The sequence below is a fragment of the Numenius arquata genome, chromosome Z (assembly GCF_964106895.1).
Source record: "Numenius arquata chromosome Z, bNumArq3.hap1.1, whole genome shotgun sequence".
Taxonomy (NCBI): domain Eukaryota; kingdom Metazoa; phylum Chordata; class Aves; order Charadriiformes; family Scolopacidae; genus Numenius; species Numenius arquata.
Window position 1 is genome coordinate 61,725,951 of NC_133616.1, and position 22,163 is coordinate 61,748,113.

A 22,163-nucleotide genomic window follows, 5' to 3' on the forward strand; every position below is an offset into this window, starting at 1 on the left:
AAATCAAAAAATGTAAGCAAGTGAAATGTACAGTACTCATTTCACAGAAAGGTGCAAGACAGTCTAATCAGCAATCCTAATGCCAATACTTATTTTGCCCGTAGCTTCACAGTAATTGTTTTTATACACACACCATATTCCTTTAACTTTGAGAAGAAATAAGGATTCTGAGTATCCTTTTCCTCTTCAGGCCTAGCAGATAAAATGAAATTACATGTTGGATGTTGCTTCACCTGATTGCACATGCTCCTGTTGTCATGTATATTAATGCACAAACCACCACCACCAACAAAATCATCTCTTTGTCCCCATAGTTATTCAGAACAGAAATATGGGCATAACTTCCCTCAAAGAGCTGCCTATGGTTTGATAAATACAGCCAGGTCTTTCCCTCTCTAAAGGAAGTCTTTTTCTTTTTTTTTTTTTTTTTTTAAATTTTGTCTTATATCTATTAACCTACCTCTATTTTTGTTTGCAAGTACTGCATTGACCAATAGTGTCAGAAGTAAGAATGTTGCTTACATGAAAATTGTGATTTTTATAATAAATAACAATTTTATAAAGTTGTATGGAAGAAAAAAAAGTAACTATTTTTCCAAATAGCTAGAGAGTGCAATCACAATAGGGAAAGAATTTTGGAAAGAAAGGTTTTGGATTTAATATGCATTATCTTCCCAGCACTGTATTCAATTAAAATTACATTTAAATTAAAATACAGGAATGAAAAATAACAGCAGCTGTGATGCTGGAAAAAAATATTAGGAATAGAATTTTTCTAGGCTTGCCCTGTTTGTCTTTCAGCTTCAACTTTATTTTGTAATTGTCAAAATATTGTTATTTCAGTACCTCAATTTTTACTATATAACAACTGCAAGAGAAATGTTTGTTAGAAAAAGTAGGTTGATGTCTACTAGGATATGCTCTGTAAGAGGTGGCAACCAGTGGTCAGATGGGATCCACTGTTGGCTGCCTAGTTCCCAAACCATCTTGGTATTAGATTGAGTCGTCTCCTTAATGACAACTGCCTGCAGGACACATGTCATACAGCAATTGTTTTGCGGACATGTGTATTTTTGTCTATGGCCTTACTGATTTTGTCCTGGCCCTTGCCACACAACTGCATGCTGGGAAATTGAAGATGAAGGGGCACATTACCACAATAGTTTTATAGGCTTTGCACCTCTCCACTACTAACTAGCAGCTACAAAAGTTTACTTTCTTTTTTTACCACTTCAGCAGCTCAAAAGGAGTGGGATCACAGCTGATGATGTCACTCACTCTTTTATACAAAAATTTTTTGGGTTTTTTTGCTAGGTATGATTGATCAGAGACTCCTTCTTGGGTGGAAAACAAAATTCTCCTCCTTCTGCCCGGGAACACACAAAAATAAATTGCATTCTTTAGTTGCTCACAATATGCAAAATTTCCTGATTTATGACCAATAAATCCAAGTATTTAAACTAAACATAACATCATACTGAAGAGAAAGTCACACTAGAGACAAATGCAGAGAAACTTTCAGAAAAGTGAATCCACTCAACAGTTTCAAGTCAGGTTATCAGCTTCAGAGTAAATTTTGCTCTTCCATACAGTCCTCTAGCTGGTAGAGGAAAACCAAGTAACTATAGCCTTCCTTTCCATTTTATCCATTCTTACTATCGTTTGTCAAGGTTAGAAGAAATCAAACTTTAGGCTTTCACATTTCTTCCTAGAAACATATTGTAACCTACTGCTACAGTTTAGTGCTGTGTAGGACTTTTGAAGTAACTGTTTGCTCCATTCCTCAAATGTATCTCACTAAACAGACTTACTTGGTATCTAAAAGGAGATACCACCCAAAGGAGACACATATCCAAATAAAATCTTTTAAATTTTTTATTTTACTTCCTTACTGAAGAAGCATTTATGCAAAGCCTAATCTTGTATTATATATAATTTTAATAAAATGCCTGAAGCATTACATATCTAACTGATACTTACTTAGCTCCCCTTGCTCAAGGTCAGGGGCTGGAAAAGCTGCCTTATCGGTCTGTGGATCCCAGCAGCTCGTAACTTCAGGACCAAAAATTAAATGGAGAAAGAGAAAACAGTAGAAATTAAAACATTTAAATCCTCATACACTCCATAGCTTTGTCTTTTATGTCCAAAAGATTTCAGTGGTGTAACGACATCGACATTATAGAGGCCACCACCCAATTATCAGCAAAATGCCAGCAGGTTGCAGCACCTCCTTCCTATACAAATACTGTCCTTTCAAAAACCTCAGCAATGCTCTCTAGTAAACTGAGTTGGTGCCACAGTCACTTGGTTTCTACTGGGTGTCAACCTGCATTTCCCAAGAAAGTTAACATCAGAAGACAGCATTCCAGACCTTTTCAGGGCTTCACCTTATACATTGAGTGGCCTGAATATGCTTGTAGGACATGTTTTCTTCCATTCCCCTATGTAACTTCCACATAGTCCATATTTTAAATGAATTTCAACTCATCTCAAAGCAGTTTCTCTAAGATAATAAACTTTTTTTAAAGCACAAGGGCACTTCTGTTTGATTTTTTCCAATTAGGCAGATGATTTTTCCACTCTTACTCCCTCTATTCATAACTGTGGTAGTAACACTTTTAAGTGTAGATAAAATCTAGCTTTTTACAGACAGGTAATACTGTGAATAATTCCTCATTTGCCTGACTGAACACAGTTTGCCATTTTTGAATATATGACCCAGGATAACACACCTGTCCTTTTATCTATCCACTGTTAAACAAAATGAAGAGCTGCCTCTGGCATTTCTACAGAGGTCAGTGAGTATGGGATTGTGAACCAGCACTAAGTAATATATAAGGCTACAAAATGTTTTGCTAAGTTGCATAAAATGTCTAAATAACGAGTGATAATGGAGGTGAAAGACAGAAATAATATAATTGATGCAGTGCATCACAATTCTACTTCAGCATATGAAGCTACAACTAAAACTGAGACCGTGGAAATATCTTTAGGTGTGTACAAGCAAGAATAGACATTTCACTGTATTGTAATATAGGTAATAGATCTGAATCTGCAATGTATCTGCAGCTTCTCTCAAAATTATATTCTCCCATATGACTATATCAATGCATTGTTTTCTTCTGTCATACTTTATTCTCTGGAAGCAAAGATGACAGCTCTAAATATGCAGGCTGATAATACAAGATGCATTACAATAAAGTCTGTTGTTTAACCTACTTTTCTTTGACTTAAGTTGTTATTAGCTAAAATTATGGGACTTATTCTGTTTAGAGGAACTTTGCAAAACCAGTTTATTTCCACTGCATGAAGAATGGAGGGGATGCTAGAAGGTCACACAGAGAACCATGGTTTTTGAGTTGTGTGCGAATGTTCTCCGTAAGACCTTACCAGCTGACAAGATGTGATGGGAGAGAGAGAATGGACAAGGAAATGAAAGAACAGCTTTCCTTTACTCATCACAGAAAAATGTAAAAAGACACATTGAATCTCCTCAATGCAACTATAAATATAGATAAAACTAGGGATACATCTCAGAGTGGGATATCCACATAACTTTTTCCTTGTATGTACTTTTCCCTGACAAATGACCTAAAGCATCATCCTAAGAAATTCACAGGACTACGCTATGTCTTGGCAACCACTTGCAGGGTATATATTTTCAATTTCTTATAACTTTAGGTTGCAAACATCACCAAGAACCTCTTCCTTTATGATGACCATGTGGACAATTTTAAAAAGTACATGTGACACGATTCCCATGAGTAGTTCCATTGATTAAGCCTATTCTATCCATGAATTGTAGGATCTGGTGTCATGTGGCATGTCAGTAAACTGCTGAAATCTACAACTTGCATGCATAGTGTAGCCACGAAAGTCAAAGCTCTGTAAGAAAGACCTCAGAAGATCTTCTAGGAAATAATTCTAGTGATTTTTTCATCTAATGATGGTTTCTTGACACACTTGCAAGGGTAGAAGACAAAGAGAGAGAATTAATTGTTGGATGTGGAGTGCCAATGCACGTCCACAGAATTAAGATTTCCTTCTAGAATTATCTGTTGTGTGATCCCAACCTCAAGAGGATTACAGCAGATAAATAGTGCAGATGGACTGAAAATTTCCCTCAAGACTTCCCTATACTGGAACATAGATGTTGCTTTTTAAGCAAGAACTGGTGTTACCTATGTGTCTTAAGTGCAGGTGCCCAAATCCTTTTAAGTGTAAGTAGCTTATCTTGTCTTATCTTGGTACCTATATCACATGTAATCTGTTTAGAATCACAAGAATGACAGTTAATTACTTCTAATTTACATTTCTGTGGCATATTATCATGTAATTCCCAGTCAGTTGTGATTGCTAAATTAATTTCAGTAATGAAAATGTTTAACTTTTCAACCCACTATTTGTAAGCAGGTATGAGAACATACATTTTATTAAACAAGGCAAAAGGTCTTTGTCCCCCACAACATTTCCCATACTTAGTTTAAAGCCTCAGATTTTCAGGTTTTTGTCATGGTATTTATTCTTATCTCTTTAAGAAATCACAGTGTCTCATGAATCCATTTATTCCATTAATTCAATCAGTCATGTTCCCTGATTACATAGTCAGTGCTTTCTTTCACACTTTGCATTAAGTAATTGTTAGTTCTCAAATTTTACTCTGTTCTTAATTTTGGCTTTTATCCAGGAAGGTACTTAAGCACGGGCTTATTTGCCCAACTTTAATGAAACTGCTTATGTGCTGAAAGTTAGACTGCATATAAGTTTCTTGCTGGAACAGGACCTTCTAGTAATAAACCTTCATTTTTAAGCCTACTACAATTATGAATATTTTATCTCTTTTAATTTATCATTCACTCTAAAAATATAAAATACTTCACAGGCTCCTGTCTATTTGAGACTAAGAACAGGTTGCTTCTCCTTTTTCATAAAACATAGATTTATTGGCTAGACAAAACAAATACAAAGTGTCGTTTTCCTTGAATTATTTAACAAAGGCATAAATAAATGAAAGGAAACATTTTGCTTTGATCATCAAGAGGGTATGTGACTCAAGAGACTAGAAACAGCCAAGCATAGATTTGAGTATGACACATCATGTACTGACAGCAATTCATTACCATCTCAATAGCATCTTTCCTACCATCTTGGCTGCTTGGCACAAATGTGAAGCGAGCTGATGGCCTTTATCCAATTTATAGAGGACATGTCAACATCAAAAATCCACCAGTACAACTGAAACCGATTGTCCCACAAATTGGTCATTTCAGGAGATGGTCCACGAGCTTAGCATTTCCATTTTCTATTCACTGTTTATGAATGTAGTCAATGCTTGTAAGTGGAGCTAAAACAGAGAATGAAGGCAAACAACAGCAGGCAATATTTACTTGTTTAATCCTTAATCAGAAACTCATGGAGGATATTTCTAAAATTACATACCTGAATTTATCTTTTATTTAAAAAGCAAAAACATAATCTTTTTTTTCTCATTAAAAGAAGTAGTATGTCTTACCCTTAGCAAACTGTAAATAATGGAACTAGCGTGGAACATATATAAATTAGATTCTAAACAAATGTTCTAGACAGTCACATTATAAAAGTCTCATCAATTTATTAAAAATAAATGTTACATTTAAATGTTTAGCCTTCCTTTTATAGGTACAGAAGAGGTCAGAGTCATTAAAGAATCCGCTGCTCTTTTTAGGCTTCAAGGTTGTGCTGAAAGAACATTTTGTGCAAAAAGTGTTGCATTCCCAGAGATCATGATGGGCAACTGTCATTCTAAAAAACCAAGTATATAATACCTTATTACTTTGCTTGTATTATTTAAAGTCTGCTGAAATTTACTAGAAACTAGTACAGAACTTTTCAGATATGGTGATGTAGTCTCCTCAAAGTGTCGTAGTTGAATAAGGATAATCAAGGCCTTGGCCTTAAGACGGATAGGTTTACTCCAAGGATTTTTTCTAATATTAGAGTTGAACTTCAGAGGAGACTCGCTGCCCATTCATACTGCTATCTCACAGGAGCATTCATGGAGACATGGACAGCAGATTCACAGAGATCTAACCGGTAGCCATGAGAACAAGACATACTGCAGTACACAGAGTCTAGAATCCAGTACTTGTCACATAGATGAGTTCACTATCCTATGTTAGGCCTAACATTTATTTTCCCACTAATGTGGCATGGGCATATACTGTTGCCCATATTTCTACTACTGCACAGACACAATGTTCTTTAATGTTTGTAGGTCTTAAGTTGCTATGAGATCATATGCTACAAGGACAGAATGAGCTTAGGATATCCCCACAGTTGTTGGGTATCTAGTGTGCTACGTGCCAAGAATTAAGCTCATGATTATTCATTTCGGCAACAGTATAGGCCAATTGGCCTTCTTTGCTTTCCACTTCTTTCTAATTTTCTTAAATGATTTGTTTGTTTCTCAAATACACTTTGAAAATTTACAAATGTGTAAGTGATCATGTCGTCTGAAAAAAATAATCTATTATAAATTCCTCACATATTAATGTACTTTGTAGAATAGCCATGTGCTATAATGATGTAAGGAAATTTTCTTCCTATAAAGACATCTGATTTAATTATTAGCAAAACTAAATATCTTCTATTATGCATCCCTTTCTCAACCTCATTAAAATATTAATCTGGTGGTTCATTATTAATTAAATATTTAACAAAAATTATCACTTCATACATGTGTACTTCAAATTAAGCATATTTCTGGACTGTATCTGTTGCAATCAAGGGGAAAAAATGCAATCATGCATTTCTTTGTATCTGTTTATAAGAGGAGGCTAAATGATGTAGGTATATACATAAGATGAAGATGCAGAATGAGAAAATATTGACTCCCACTCCCCTTGTTCCCAAGAACAGTGAGTTAACATTTGAAGTTACTGATCATGTAGTTTTAATTTAAAAGCTATTGGTTACATTTATTTCATTTCTTTTAAGACAAAATTTAAATTACATGCAGGTACATGCAAGGCAAATTTCACAAGAAGGTAGATGTCCAGTCATGGATATTTTAAATTTTAAGCATTTTTAACTAATCTCTCATAAAAAAATTGTCAGCAGGGACAGTGATATTACTGAACTAGATTTTTCTTATTATTTTAGAGCACCTACATTATACAAAAGAGGCTTAATCTCCATGACATTCTTTATGTTCATAAATCAGCCCTTTAGAGATAGCAATGAGGTTTTCATCACTCAGTGAAGTGAAGGATTTCAGTCTGGGCATAGTGTGGGGAATTTGCTCCAGACCTATAACCTCAAAGAAGTTAATAGGCATAGAATTCATAAGGTGGAATTTACTTCCTCTGAAAGGCAATTTGTATAACTCCTGTAACAGATAACCAAGAATTTGGGAAACATCCTTTTATTGGACAGTTTTTGAAGACATTAACTGTGTCTGGGGGAGAAATCAGCTCATTGCAACTGATATTTCAGTTTATTATACATTAATTTGTGAACAAAGAGCATTCTGGAGATTAAACTCTTCTTGTACTTTTAATTTAAGACATCAAAAATAAGATCTCTTTGAAAATGTATTGTTCTTGCTGAGCAATTCTCATGAGAGACAGCTAAAGCTTTTGAGGGCTATGTAAGGATCTGTTTGGCTGGGTATTTTTTCTCTTTCTTCTCTCAAAATTATTTTTCCGTTAGAAAAAAGTACGTGAAGACTATCATGTTCTATTATATTTCCTCTCTTTTGGAACACACATTCAGACTTTTAAAATGTTAGGTCTTATTGTAAGCTTGGTTTCAGACCTGATATAAAATCATTTGACAATAGTTTTCAAATTTTATTTACGGGTCTGGCTCTTCCTCCTCACTCTGTGCTTGACATTGGAAGTATAAGGTACTTATTCAATGATGGATAATTCAACCTCATGTTTCCAAATCTCATTTGCAGTTATGAATTGTGATAAAATTTGAAGTAGACCGTGAGAAAGTTCTTCACAGTTTTAATAGCTGCTATTGTGAAAGAAATATTTGATTCTGTGTAAGTCTTTGAACGTTTGGTCTTAGAAATGTACAATAGCAAAAGGAAAGAATGTTATGTGTAGCAAAGAAAGAATAAGATGGAGGTATTATCTTTGCATAGATGCCTCCTGATAGCTTTGTACATGCTACTATGTTTTGTGTTTGAGATCCAAAGATGACTGAACACACGCACGGACTGGAAGTGACAATATCCAGTTTGCTGAATGTATGCTTAGTAGTGGGTGGAGGAAATAACTGTCAGAAAATTTGTATAATGCTGGGCAAATACTGCTGAAGAAGACTTCAGCAATTGGAAGTCTAAGAAGTACCATTTTCATCCTGGATATATTCCACTGTTTTCTCAGCAGTAGCAGCAGTGTACCTTTTCAAGGTAGACAGAGGAAACATAGACTAGTTCAGAGTCCTCCAGAGTCTTCCAAATGCAAGGATGCGCTCTGTCTCACTAAGAAGTTTGTACTACAGAACATTTCTCTGGTTGCTCTGCAGGTGTGAAGTGATACTGAATGTCAGAGAACATGCTTCTATCACCAAATACATCTACCTTTTCACACTTTTTTTTTTTTTTTATGTTCCAAATGGAATTTGCCACAGCCTCTCAGATCCTCAAGTATCCTTCATAAAAGAGAGAGGAAAGAAGTCAGTGCCCTCTGATTTCATAGATGTAGGCTGCTCTGCCTGCCCTAAAAAAATTCAGTGAACTCTGAGCTGATGGACACATGGAAAGTATTGGTGAATTCAAGACTATCTCTCTAGTTTCTTCCATGGCCACCTTTGGAGCCATGTTTCCTTTGTGATTGTATTTTATCTGTTTCACTAAGCCTAATGTCTCTACTCGTCTGCGGTAAGAGTCCAAACTAATTCTGCATTTACATAGCTGGCAGTTGGTACAGGCACTGTCCTCATCATTGAGTTGGAGATTATTCAGAATTCAAAAGACTGCCTGATTTCATTTGGCAGGGGAAAGTTCAGGAGTTGCAGCTGATGGCAGCTATAGTTGAATGAAACACAATGTTTCGATAACACTGCCTATTCTTTCTTCACCTCTGACTTTGTATAACCAAATAATGCTCACAAGAGGTGGGGAAAGTGACCTTTCTTATGCAGATTCCACCTATCACTATAGCTTAAATGAGCTAGGGACTCCTGGAGAATACCACTATGCCATGATGATTTAAATACATTAGCTTGTATAGTGCTGAACTAATTAAAAACGGAAATATTCCTTCCTCTTTTTTTAATCTCCACCTCACAGATAAGGATATTATATCATGCCCCAATTGTCTCACATAGAGTTTGTTATTCCAAGTATGATTTTATCTGCTGCTACACCCAACTTTAAATTCTGCAAAAAGGTGAAACTTCTTCACTTAAAACCCATGCTTAAGAATTAGAGAAAGTATACTTTACTGATTTGCTGCTGATATATGCCATAAATATTTCCTTTTCCTATTAAGTCTGTTTTATTTCACTTCATGGCAGAAGACCTGCTCAGCATCAAAAACTAAAAATAACCTCAATCGCGAGGCTGGATTAACTTTAAATCAGTATGCTGAGTCAGTAGGAAAAACACAGACTCATCCAAGGAAAGAAATATGGAATTATATTAAACAGAAGTGGAATTTTCCAACTTGATTTCAGATTGAAAAAGCACAGCTGAAGACCCTTTTGAGGGTTATTTCAAGTTTGATGAAATCTATTCAGATTCACAAGTGTCCTCAGCTTCCAACTAAAAATTAATCAATTACCATTATTTTTTAAAACCCCTAGAAGCTTTACTGTCCTTAGCAAAAAAATAATTTATTTTATCTTTCTGTACTACTTTAGGGCTTTACCACACTGTCCATATAGCCTTTGAACAAATGGAGTAAAACTTCTTAATGTTCTGAGGTGACAGATACTTTTGATCATGTAATGCTGTGTACAGCTATATATAAAGGACTACAACTTAATGAACCTTAACAACAGAAAAATTTGGACATAATAAATACATGAGCAATTTAGGTCTGAACAGAAAATTTTTGTTTGTTTTAAGCATTATTAAACTCAAAATTAGTTTCTGAATCTCATTCATGTTTTCCTGTTGTAGAGGGGTTTTTTTGTTTGTTTTAAAATCCAGAGGTCTGCTCTTGTGTTTGATTTCAACAGAGATGCACAGTCATATTATCCTTTTACCCTGCACTTTTGCATTATGGTCAGATTTTTTACTACCAGTGGTTAATCTTTATCCTGTTATTTAAATAAGATCCAATCAATACATTTCTGATTCAGCCTTAAGTCTATGTATTATCCCTCATTCTTTTTCAAAATTATGATTGTGTTTAATAGTTATTGCTTGGCTTTTCTTTCCTTCTCAAGATGGCTAGATGGCTATGTGTAACCTATGTATAGGTTGTCCTCTTGTAACACTACACATGAAGAAATAATTATTTTCTCCTTTATGCTGTTGATTCCCTGGAAATAGATGAAGCTCTGCAAGAACACAGCAAAACATTGCTGAGTATCAAAATGTTTTGATAGTCATCTTTTATTTAATATTAGGTAACATAAAAAACCACTTTTGTTCTCCAGTTAAACATTCTGTTTTTACCACAGAAATAAATATTTTTACTCTTCTCCACTGAAACTTCAGCTTTTTTGTAACTGCTAGAATATCTGAAAAACTGTCTACTGCCTGTAGATTTTAATAGCCATGCTGATCTTTGTATCCACAGAAGACGAAATGTCAGAATATTATACCAATTTGTTTGTATTATATGTATTATATGCATATTTATAGATATACAATCTAATATATATGCATATATATATTATACACATAAATAATTACAGCCATCTTCAATTAAAATTGTTTGTTTGTTTGTTTTACCTACACAGTTTTCTAGGTTTATCCTACAGTTGCTCTGTAATTTCTCCTTGAATTCTGAAGCCAGGAAAAAAGTCTGAAGCCAATGCAACAAATCCTTCCTAGGAAATAGAAAAACTTGCCAGCTATTGTCATACATTATTTTGTAAATGACCAGAAGTATTGAGTAGCAAAAGAAGGAAAAGATTGGTAGAGCAATCAGCCACAGCAATTTCAAAACAGATTCAAATAATTATTTTCCTACCCAGTACAGTTTTCTCAGTTTTCTTTTATTATTAGTTTTGTAAAGTAATACTTATCCAAGTTTCATCTTCTTACATTTATCAATCATCTCTAAAAGACCCACGAAAAAAACCCCACTTATATATGAGAAAAAAGAAACGATGGCAGTGCATTATGACTAAATGTATACTACTGGAAAGCACAAAATATACAGAAAGAGGGTCATTATCATGTGTCTGCATATGTAAGTCCACTAGAGGTGGTGATCTCTTCTCCCTGGTATCCAGTGATAACATACATGAGAATTGTTCAAAGCTGTATCAGGGGAGATTTATACTGGACTGAAGTATTGCGTTACAGAGAGGGTGGTCAAACACTGGAACAGGCTTCCTAGAGAGGTGGGTGATGCCCCATGCCTGTCAGTGTTTAAGAGACATTTGGACAATACCCTTAATAACATGCTTTAACATTCATTCAGCCCTGACATGGTCAGGCAGTTGGACTAGATGTTTGTTTTAGGACGCTTCCAACTGAACTGCTCTTTTCCTATTCTAAATATTTTTTTTAATGCTGCTGTAGTTTAATGTTTACTGTGGAAAAAGAAAGAATAAAGAAATAGGTGGGTTGTGAAAAGACTATTGACTAAATCTTCACAAAGTTTCAAACTGTTAACTTTTCATAGAGAAGAATTTTAAGTTACCCACTTTCTAGAGTTCAAAAGGAAATAACACTAATTAATCAGAGAAATCCTGCATACCCAGAAATGTAATCTCAACTCTTAAAAAATACCATCTTTCTTTGCATCTTACCAGAAGAAATAGACCTCAAGGTAAGAATGTATGTATTCTTAACTGACCAGCAGTGATGAATACAATATTAATTGCCATAATCATGTGGATCTATCAGAGATTTTTAGACAGTTCTAGAAAGGATCCTGAACCATTTGTATCTATTCAGAAAGAAAGAAAGAGAGAGAGAAAGAAAGAAAGAGAGAGAGAAAGGGAGAAAGAAAGAGAGAAAGCAAGGAAGGAAGGAAGGAAAGAATCCCTGTGGCAGTACCTCATATGTACTCAAAATATAAATTATTTGCCAGAGTGCGCAGAACGAAAATCAGGAGACTAAAAGAAATATTATTAGCCATGACAGTCTGAGGGCAACAGACAGCAGGCTAAAAGAAAAGAGAAATTTAAGAATTGGAAGTACTGTGCTACTTAGTCTGATGCTGAGAAGAATAGAAAGAAAATTATAGGAAGAGAAAAAATATTCTTTTGCATCTTAATTCAGATTTCATAATTACATTCATATATAGAGATAAGGTTAAATGAAAAGGCAGAAAACAGCTGAAATTTGTAAGTTAAGAGAATACAGCAAGTATCATAGAAAAACATGTTGAAGAATTATAGCACACTATCAAAAACTATCAAATACCATTATGTATTGACAGCGTGGACATGACGGTGCAATGTCAAATCCCCATTCCTTCCGCTAGAAGGTAGGAAGAATTTAAAGGAGGGAACCATTGATTTTTTTTTTCTTGATAGAAAACATGATATGATTGCATTACATTTACTATTCAGAAAGACATGTTTGTATCAAAAAGAAGTGTAAATGCAAGAATGACAACATAAATAGTATAACAATTTCTCTGTAAAAAGCGTTGCCAATATGGGTGATTTTTGTGTCTCTACGAAGTTCAACCTTATTCTCATGATTTTACTTTCACTCTCACTCCTGCTTGAGCTAAATAATGCCCTTGAATGCAATTTATGTCTGAGGTTCATTAAAAATTAGGGTGAACCAAGGACTTAGCATGCAACAAGCATTTTTATGCCTCTCTTGTTATTTCATGTCCACCTAAACTAATATGGTTTTTCACCTTTAGATTTTTTTCATGTTAAATGGATAATACATTTCCTCAGTCCTTTTTTCTAAGAAGCAGTGATAAAATACATGTAAATTAATAGATGCCTGTTATGAGGAAGTGTTGTATACTCATAAAACTTCTTGATTCCTCCTTTTGTGTTTTGTTTTTCCTGTAAAAAAGAACCAGTTAAAACTTTTAGTTCCTTTCTTTACTATGCTTATTACAAGTAGTTACCATTTTCCTTATCAGAATTAGATAAACTGTGAGAGATATTGATACAAAAGTTTATTTTCAAAGTTTGTAGTTGCTTTGTCCCTTAGCTTTAAGTATATGTGCAGGTGGAGATCTAAAGCCACTAAAAATTTATATTTTGCCTGTGACAAGATGTCTAGCTGGCTGTGATCTACGGCATATGAAGCACACTCCTATGGACAGCAGTCATTGAACTTAGTGAAACGTGTTTAATCCACTACTCATTTTCTAGCTTCTATCACTTCACTAGGAGAACCAGTGCCTTTCTTTTCAACACCTTTATTTTCCCCCAGAAAATTGTGCATATTAATTTGAGTTCCATAAAAATGAAGCCATATAAAGTCAAGTTACTACTTAAATAAAGTGGTTCTTATAAGACTTTCTCAAGGATTGACCTAGTGCACTGAAATTCTGGGCTGTTTGGTGTTCTTTTAATCCAGTTTCAAGATGCTGTTCAGGTTGCCAAATGAATGCTATCTGCAGATGTGATTTTTTGATGAAAACATTTTATATCTGATATAAAACAACTAAAACCATATCTTATTAAGATTGTGAAATCTGATCTAAAGCCTACTGAAGTCAGTAAGAGCTATTTTTACAAGTTTTTGTACTATATTTAGTTAGCTTTTAATTCACATTTTGTAAGTGAACAGACTACTCTTTATCCAGATTAAAGGACCATTTTTCTTAGATGATTTGTATTTCTAATTTCTGAATTGTGGTAATCATTCTTCAGTCTCAATGCTAAAATCATCCCTTTGACTTCTCTACTTTGCACTAGCAAAATTGCCTCATTCTAAAACATTTCTAATGAGTACGATGGCTTAACAAGAAGACTGAATTGACTTAACCCAATTAGCAAAGCTGAAGACTCTCTCACTCCATTACTTTTCATGAAACTGAATTTGAGTTCATCTACTTAATAAAAATGGTCCTTTTTTTTGACTATTTCTTAATGGCTCTAAAATGAAATTATTTGTGTATAAGTGAAACAGTGTGGAAGAAGTTAAATTTGTCAGACTATGTAAAATTTTGTAAAATCAGTACATGTCAACACAGAAGAAAATTAGAGCTGCTGCATCATGGAACATTCTTTGCATTAGTTATAAGTACCTGGGATCCAAGAAAGTGACATGGGTAATGCTAAACAAGAGAAAACGAGGGATGGAGGGAAATTGTTTTACTTTATGCTGGAAATGTTCTAAATGTTAATGTATTTTCATTTATTGCTAATTTTATACCATCTCCCTGTCTTTCATTTCAGTATGAGAATAGGACAGCTAAGATGTATTTCAGAATTATTCCAACACCAGGTAATTTTACGGGACCTTCTTAAAGTTTGATTCACAGGCAGATGCACTGGCATTAGAAGAGTCACTGTCAAATTGAAGCAAACCTGAAGGTTATTTTGTGAATATGTGGTGTCATTGTTTTGTTTATGGCCTATAACAGTTAGATCTTACGTTTTCTCTCATGTCTCTCACCCTTATGCACATCTCAACCCCCTGAACACTTGGCAGCTGCAGCAGCAAAGCTGGAGCTGAAAGTTGTACTTGTGTGTACGTAAGGAAGGACAGTGTTAGTTCCATGTTTATTGTTTTGTCAGATATTCCAAACGTTCTAGAACAACGAGAATGGGAAGAAAAAGTACATTGTTTTCTATTATTTTATTTTCAGGACTTACTAAAAGGTATGAGGAAAAACTAGCCAACTTAAAATACTTATTTGATATAGATATAACTCTCAATAACTTCTCAATAACTACCTAGCCTAAAGATGAAATTTATTTTGGAACAACATTTCATCTTTAGAAGCACTGAATATCTTGCAGGTCTTTCCTATTGATTGATTTACCAACATTTTTGGTCCACAATCTCCTTGGCATTTTCTAGGCCTCCTTTTTGAAGGAGCTTCTAGGATACACTTTCATTTTATAGCTTTCTTCAAACAATATTCTTCTCTCATCATTGTAATTTTGCCTTTCAGAGATGCTGAATCTCTGCACACAATGTCTCAATTTTTTCTGCCCCTTTTTTGCAGAAAGTCATGCAAATGGAGAAACATGGCATACTGGGGAAAATAAAATAAATAAATAAATAAATAAATAAATAAAAAGAACTCATTCTGCAGTGGTCAGGCAATGAAGCACTGAAAAAGAAAGTCTGGTGAACAGAAGTAAATGGAGCATGACAGTGCTAATTATGGACAAAGGGAGAGTTCCCGAAAGGTCACAATACCAACCTAAGTTGGGATGGGCCCTGGAAATGGAAAAGGGAAAAAATCAATCACAAATAAACTTCGCAAGTGTTCAAGTCAACAGCAGACAGATGGTCACTGGCTCATCAGTTTCCCAGTTTTATGTGCAGCCTTCCTGGTAAATACAATGGAGAACGGAACAGTTCCTTGAGTCTTTCTCCTAGTACATCTGTGAATAACTAGGCCACCAAACATGCAGAAAAGCCACCTACAACTAAAACTTGGGAATGTATTTATTTCACTGTGAATATTAACATTTATCTAATCTTTTCAAACTCCAAAATAGATTATGCCAGTCTAATTATATCAAACGAGAATGTTACTGTGTTAATTTTCTAATCTTCACTGGCACCACAGCACACACTTTAGACGTGGTCCTTGAAAGATCAACATTCACTCCTCTTCCACAACTTGCGATTTATTTGTTGCACAAGGTCTTGTATCGTGGAGATCTTTTCTCCCTGAGCTTGTGTTTGTACATGCTTTAATCCATTTCTCAGGCAAAGTGCCTTAAACTGTAAGTGGGAATACAGGGGCAGCCCCTTCTGATAAATGGTGCTTAATCAACTCTTTAGTTTCTTGCATGTTTCTTAGTTCAGATCATATATTTGTTGGAGAACTGTAAGACATACTGCAAACTGTGTTGAATCTATTAAACACAGAATTTTGGGATGAGTTGAGTTACAATGTTATTTTTTCTCCCATCGGTAACTTCTTAATCAAAAAATACGTAGCGGAAAACACACTTTTGAGTCAAGCATAGTATCATCTGATGACTTCTAACTAATGTATTAGAGTGCCATGATGATGCTTCATGTTGGCATATTAACAACTAGTTGTAGTTAAGGCACCAATGTATGGTATTCAGTTGTATATGACATTTTGCCACATTTTATAAGATAAATAAAACTTGTGGAATCCTCAGCTTTATCTAGAGGAGATTTCTCTGTTGCTAGCCTTTGATGCCTAAGAGAAAAGCCTCACTAGGGCTCTTATTCTATGTTTCTCTTTGTATCTTGCAAGCTGCAGCAGCAGCTTTGTGGCAGAGCTATTACAGATTCCTAGGAAACACAAGCATTCTTTGACGATGAGAAACTGGAAAACATGAAGTGAAATTGAGCGCTGCTTTCAGCGAGATGATATAAGCACAAAACAATCAGTTGATAAACCGAGGTCTGAAATTTGCATTGCATTTGTGCTATCCCACTATTATTAGTATGTGAAATATTGCAAATTTTAACTAAATTCAACCTGGTAATAGGATTTTAGGAAAGCCTACTGCAGTGTATGCTTTTTGCTCCAGTTTTCTCAAGGACAGCATGACATGCAGAATGACCATTCTTTCACAAGTCTCTGAGAGACTGTTTGGCACCAAGGAGCTGTCAGTTCTTTTGGGATCTCAGTAAGAAAGGCACTCCAAGCTAGCTAACTAGTACACTCACCAAAGGATGGAAATTACAGAAAGGGTGATAGCAATCCCACGTGCCTTTTGCTGCTGGGAACCCCAACTGTTGCAACGTCCGATGGGTCAGTCCCTCCTCACAGATCATGACACGCTGCACAGGGTTCTCATCTGTGATGAGGTTCACCAGCTCCAAGATTTCTAGTACTTTTATAGGGTCTTCCTCACAATACATATTCATCAGTCACTGATAGCAGACATGTCTGGAATGTGGACTTAGCTTTGAAGAGACCCTTGGAGAGTATGCTCCAATACCCTTATCACAATAAAGTTACAGCTCCCCAGCAGGTGTATATAATGGTTGATGTTGACAGACAAAATATTATCCATGTACTTATGATTGAGTACACATCAAGTAAATTCATATTGATCAACTATGCATTGCTTCTGTGTACACTGCTTACATATGCTATTTTATAGAGTAGTCACATGTGTCATAAGGGGGCCTACACCTGAGTAGTCAGATACTCTACCACAGCTGACTGGTAAATTGTCACATGCTATTCAAACTGCACTTGTATACATGAGAAAAAATCAAACACATGGATCATGATTTTCTCGTACAATAGTCTTGTGGCTGCACTACTGCAGAAAGAGCTGCACTACTGAAGGAGAGGCAGTTAACCTAGACAGTCTCCTTTCGCCTTGACTGCATATCCCAACCACCAGTTCATCTTCAATTTTTTCCCCTTTTTGACTATGGGATCCATTTCGCACTCAATAAAATAAAAGAGCTAAAAAAGAATAACTATATAAGAAAAAATATAAAAGGAAAATATAAAAAGAAATACAAAATATAAAATAAAAATAAATAAAGGGACTTTATCATCCCAATAAAATAAAAGAACTGAAAAAAACCCAAACTGGATTCAACTTGCTCAGAAGATAAAAGAACATCTTTTTAAAGGTGATTTTGCATACTTTCAAGAGAAGACATGTCTCTTCCAATGTGTGATCAAGCCCTGCAATAAATCTCATAACTTCTTTTATGTCTGAACTATGAACTCAGGAAAGTATAGATCTGATAGATCTTGCATTAGCAATACATTCAACAAATTTTTTCCATACAGACAAGGGAAAGATCTAGATGGAATTATGTAATTCATTAAAAATTTAGTCAGTGAGTAATTTTCAAAGGCTGAGTACAGAAGAAGGACATTTCACAGGACTCCACCAGTATGTGCTTTGCTTTCCACTTAAGAAGTCAACTGAGAACAAAAATGAAGAAGTTAATTTAGGTCAGGTGCAAAACACATCTCAGAAGAGAAATCGAATTCACAAATCAAAATGTAGAATAGCTGGGTAACAAATCCTCCTGACCCCAGGGGTCAATACTTGGTCCAGTCCTGTTCAACATATTCATCAGTGACCTGGACGAGGGGACAGAGTGTATCCTTAGCAAGTTTGCTGATGTTACCAAACTGGGAGGGGTGGCTGACACCCCGGAGGGCCGTGATGCCATCCAGCGAGACCTGGACAGGCTGGAGAGCTGGGCAAGGAAGAACCTCATGACGTTCAACAGGGAAAAGTGTAGGGTCCTGCACCTGGGGAAGAAGAACGTCAGGCACCAATACAGGTTAGGCGTGGACCTGCTGGAGTCAAGTTCTGAAGAGAAAGATCTGGGGGTCCTGGTACACAGCAAAATGACAATGAGCAAGCAGTGTGCTCTTGTTGACAGGAAGGCCAATTGAATCCTGGGCTGCATAGGGAAGAGTGCGGCTAGTAGGTTGAGGGAAGTCATTCTCCCCCTCTACTCTGCACTGGTGAGGCCACAACTGGAATACTGCATCCAGTTCTGGGCTCCCCAATTCAAGAGGGATAGGGAACTACTGGAAAGAGTCCAGCGAAGGGCAACGAGGATGATTCAAGGATTGGAGCATCTCCCTTATGAAGAAAGGCTGAGAGAGCTGGGACTCTTTAGCCTGGAGAAGAGACGGCTGAGGGGAGACCTTATCAATGCTTATAAGTACCTAAAGGGTGGGTTGAAGGAGGAGGGAGCCAGACTCTTTTCAGTGGTTGCCAGTGAGAGGATGAGGGGAAACGGGCACAAGCTGGAACATAGGAGGTTCCATTCAAATATGAGAAGAAACTTCTTTACGGTGAGGGTGACAGAGCACTGGAACAGGCTGCCCAGGGAGGTTGTGGAGTCCCCTTCTTTGGAGATTTTCAAGACCTGCCTGGACGCAGTCCTGAGTAACATGCTCTAACATGCTCTGGGCAACCCTGCTTCAGCAGGGGAGTTGGACTAGATGATCTTTATGGTCCCTTCCAACTCTAAAAATTCAGTGAAATTCAGTGAAATTCAGTGAAAAGAATTAAAGAAGTAACGTGTTTAAAGAGCTAGGAGTAAGAGCCATAGTAGATCGCAGACTGAGGGCATTTGTGTGATGGTGCTGCAGAGCAAACAAGTTTCATTAACAGATGCATCACTCAAAATGTGATTATTGTCATGGCAGGCCCAATACCAGAGAGGAAAACATAGGATGGGAAGAGTCCAGCAGGCAATGCTTCGAAGAGGCTGAGCTCTGCCTGCTGGCTAGTTTTATGAGCTCCCCTGACAGCAACGACTACCAAAGACATAATATTTACAGAACATTGTCTCTTTTTAAAGGTATACAAGCAAACACTGGACATTTTTCTTCTTCTTTTTTTTTTTTCTTCTTTTTTTTTTACCTTGTTGAGGATTGGTGGGGCTGGAGTTACAGTACTGTGTTTGGACACCATAGTTTTGAGAAACGGAAAAAAAAGGTCCAAAGGAATAAGATATGAATAATAAGAGGACTGTAAATAGACCATGAGGAAACATGGAACTATGTGAAAAAAATTTCATCAGAAGAGAAGAAAGACTGTAAAGTGTGGCAGAATCTCCCCTAATATAGAGGATTTCTATTTTAGAGAAGGCTCTTACCTAAAAAATGCAATTATTAATTGTTCTTTCTCTCCACTGAAGGTACATGAAGTTATAGTAAATGTTACAGGAGACAGGGAAGAAATGGAGTTTTAGCCCCATTTTTGCTATGTTATGTTGTGTTATGTCCATATTACGAAAAGTGGTTCTCTCACCAATGCCAGGGAAGACATCCCATGCTCCTGGTTTCCCAGAGGAAAGTCATATGCGATTACAATGGAAACTAAGGGTTCATAGTCCTTCAAAATGTGTTGATCAGGTCCTGGGCTGCTCAACAGGGATCACCAATTACATAATTTGTGTCACTTTATTATATATACTTTTTTCACTTTCTTTCCTCTCTCAGATCCTTCCTCTTTACCACTCTTACGCCAGTGTCGCAGTTTTACTGCTATGATATCCAACTTTTGGGATTTACTGTATATTTGTTTTAGCAGTCCCCTTTATCCAGGATTTGCAAAGCTCCCCCACTTCTTTTTTTTTTTTTTTTTTTTTCTTACCTACAAGGTCTAGCCCTTTCTCATACATTTAAATCAGGGTTATTTATCTGCATGGGCATTACTTGCTTTTTGATTTCAGGAAGGTTTTGTCTTTTTAGTGTAGCTATATGGTCATGATAGACATTTGTCCACATAACAGCCAACTTATTTCATAGCAAATATTTTCATTAGATAATGGATAAATCTTTCTGACAAATAGTGAGAAAACAAAACAGGCTAGACAGGGAGTTTGTGGAACTGGTCTCACTGGAAATTATTTGAGTATTTAAAAATATTTATTCAAGTATATTTATCTTATATTTATAGAACTTCCAGGCCTATACTTCCCTGCTTAGAAATAGAAGATTTGATGTTTGATGTAGAAAAATATCCTTATTCTATTTAATTAGCAAGCATTTCTTTCAATACCTCTTTCCCCTTCAAGTTCTTCAAAGTGGATCATATACATTTTTCACTGAATTACGCAAACAAATATAAATGATATCACTTTCACTGAACATTGCCATATTGACAATATATGCAAACAAGATACTCCATAAAAAGAAATAACCCTACTTATTAGACATATACAGAATACAAACAGGGTGTACATTAGAGTGCATTGAAATAATAGGGAAGCAAGCTGTAAGAAACACAGATGGTATGCCTTGCTCAGATCACCTAGTTTACTGCGTAGGCCATAATTTACTTATCAGAACAGATGTGCACACTGTACATAGCACAACCCCCCTTTCCCCTCTTCCATTAATACCGTCAAGTGTCCAGATGAGTAACAGATACCTGATTTGCTTTCTAGCACTGATAGAAACTAAAAAAATATAACTTACTGTGGGTATAATGGACGCCACTTTTTCAAGGTATGGAATTACGTAGAATAGTTTGACTGAGTTCTACTGAACATTATACTCTTCAGATTTATTAGCTAGTCTGTACCAGCTGGTGGAGGTAAATTCACTTGGAATTGCCTGTACACTGTACCAAGCTACCTCCAGATTCTGCTCACTGTGATGATGTAAAACAGATGGCTCAAATTTTCAGTTAAAATTGTTTTGACAGAAAGCTGGTTTTCAACAGAGTAATTCTTGTAATTGTGAAAAATGTCTGCTTCCTGTGGAAAAACTCATCATTTTGCCTATAAAAACAGATCTCCAAACATGAGGATTCAGAATATTTTTCAATATAAGTCCACAATCCGGAGTCACGGGATTTATTATGCAGATGCCTTGCATGCTCAACCTTCCCTTTGGGCCAGGTTTCCCAGATGGATTATACCTTCCATGATGCAATAAAATTTCATCAAGTCTTCACTGACTGAAAGATAAAAGTTTGTAGAATGTTGTGAAATATAACATCTGGTGAGGGACTTCAGCTGATAGAAAATAATGTATGCAAGTGATACTTCAACACCTTCCATGGATTGATTCAGCCCATGCAAATCAATAATTTATTTTTTTTTTTACTATTTGTTTTTTTCCGAAGCTTTTCTTGCGTGGCCCATTCTCCAGATATCATACAACGTACATTTGCCAGTTGAATTGAAACATTAGCTCCTTCTTTAAAAGGAGCTTTCTGTCATATTTCCTATGCACATTTTCGTTTTCTTTGATTTAAAATAATATGACTGCTGTTCTTATATAAACTTATGATTTGTAGATGGATGAAAAGTCAGATGTATAAAACTATATGCATTTTTTTTCTGCTTTAGTTTCCTGAATCCAGGCCTCATTCCAAAGACTTTCATCCTTCATGCGTTTTTACTCTATCCTTCTCTTGTTGCACTGATACAGTTAGCAGGTTTGATATTT